At 34.8% G+C, this 1,844-nt stretch overlaps 1 non-coding gene across 1 annotated transcript; it reads right to left on the bottom strand.

Annotated features, from left to right (window-relative positions):
• Positions 1 to 1,385: 1,385 nt before the first annotated feature.
• Positions 1,386 to 1,492, bottom strand: LOC131238175 (small nucleolar RNA R71). The gene has a single exon (XR_009167585.1). It is a non-coding gene; the product is annotated as a small nucleolar RNA R71 (small nucleolar RNA).
• Positions 1,493 to 1,844: the final 352 nt, after the last annotated feature.

Here is a 1,844-nt window from a genome sequence, read left to right as displayed (position 1 = left end):
ATGTTTGATTGTGGAATTGGTATATCCTATTGTTTGTCATTGTCTCCTAGACATGGCTAAGTGATGGAATCACTTCCAATTCTCATAACTCTCATCCATTAAGAATTAGCTCAAAGGAAGTTTAGATTTGGTTTTATTGAGATATCTTCCAACTTGATAGGATAGGACTCCAATTCCAGTTATGTCCTTGAATCGAGTAATAGATCTTCCTGATTGTTATAAGTGGATCCTTAGAAACCCTAGTTCCCGCCTTTGAATTTCTTAAGTTTCTTATTAAACACTTAAAAATTACTTCCTTTAATTTCATATTTAGATTTATATCTTTTTTTAGTTCTACTTCTAGTTGCTTTTATAATACATACGAGATTAGTCCATGTGGATTCGACCTCAGTCTCACCAAGATTATTACTACATCACGACCCTGCACTTGGGGTTATGAACAAGTTTTTAGCGCCATTACCGGGGACTAACGGTTGCATTTTTTCTGAGATTAACTAGTTTTAGAATTAATTTAAGATTAAGGTTTTTCTACTTTCTATTTCTAGATAAGGGTTTTTTTCTGAATTATTTTAGAAATTAACTTAACTTTCTATTTCTAGGTTTAGAAACTTTCCTTTTCTGCTTTTAGAAACTAATTTTTTAGAAACTTTCTTATTTTGTTTTTAGAAAATAATTTCCTTTCCTTTTTCTTTTGTAGGATCCCAATATAGAAATTTCTAATTTGGTAACTTCTTTCTAATTCTCTCTTTCTATTTTCTAGATTTCTATTTTCCTCTTTCTTTTTAGGTTTAGGTTAGATTTTGAAATTGAGGGCTGCGAGTGTTTCATGCCCAAGTAGGTTCGTGATAACACTCGATGTCTCTTGAGTGAAGGAGGATTGGTTGAGGGGTTATCTATCCATCATATGATTAGACACCACTCGAGATCTATAGAATTAACTGAAGTTATGGCTGCCAATCAACCTCCAAATCCACCTTAACTTAGGGTCGAGGAAATCCAAGATGAGAATGAGGTGCATAATGCACCCCTGCCTAGTACTTTATAAGACTATTTACAACCGGAGGGGGTGAGCACACCTTCATGCTTGGTTTTTTCAGAAAATACAGGACATATGAATATCAAGCCAGCGGTGATCCAACTCCTTCTAAAATTCCATGGACTTGAATATGAAAATCCATATTTACACATGAAAGAGTTTGATGAGATCATAGCCACCTTATATTTTAGAAACGTGTCTGAGGACAGTTAGGCTTGAACTCTTTCCCTTCTCCTTAAAAGAGAAAGCTAAGACATGGTTGCATTTATTACGTTCACGATCTATTAGCAGATGGAACGACATGACAAGGGAGTTCATAAAGAAAATTTTCTCATATCATAAAACAAACACCCTTAGAAAATCGATCATGAATTTCGCCCAAAAGGAAGATGAAACATTCTTCCAATGTTGGGAAAGGTTTAAGGATCTTGTTAATTCATGCCCACAACATGGTTTTGAAACTTGACGAATAACAAGTTTTTTTTTTTTACAATGAGCTGACTTCTTCCATACGCCAAATGGTCGAGACAATGTGCAATGGGGAATTTATAAACAAAGAGGTCGATAATGTGTATGATTATTTTGACAAGCTTACTGAAAACACATAATCATGGGACATCTCTCCAAAATCAAGTACCACTTCTTAGCCTACTCAATCAAAGGAGAGGGGCGAAAATTATCTTCTGAAAGAAGATGATGATATAATGCTGAAGTGGCTAATCTCACAAGAAAACTCGAGGCCATGGAACTAAAGAAGGATAAGGCTATAGAAATTATCTGCGGTATTTGTGCTTGCAACATTCACATA

The sequence above is a fragment of the Magnolia sinica genome, chromosome 2, assembly GCF_029962835.1.
Source record: "Magnolia sinica isolate HGM2019 chromosome 2, MsV1, whole genome shotgun sequence".
Classification (NCBI taxonomy): Eukaryota; Viridiplantae; Streptophyta; class Magnoliopsida; order Magnoliales; family Magnoliaceae; genus Magnolia; species Magnolia sinica.
Note: the sequence above shows the minus strand (reverse complement) of the source record. Positions and strands in the feature narration are given on the sequence as shown.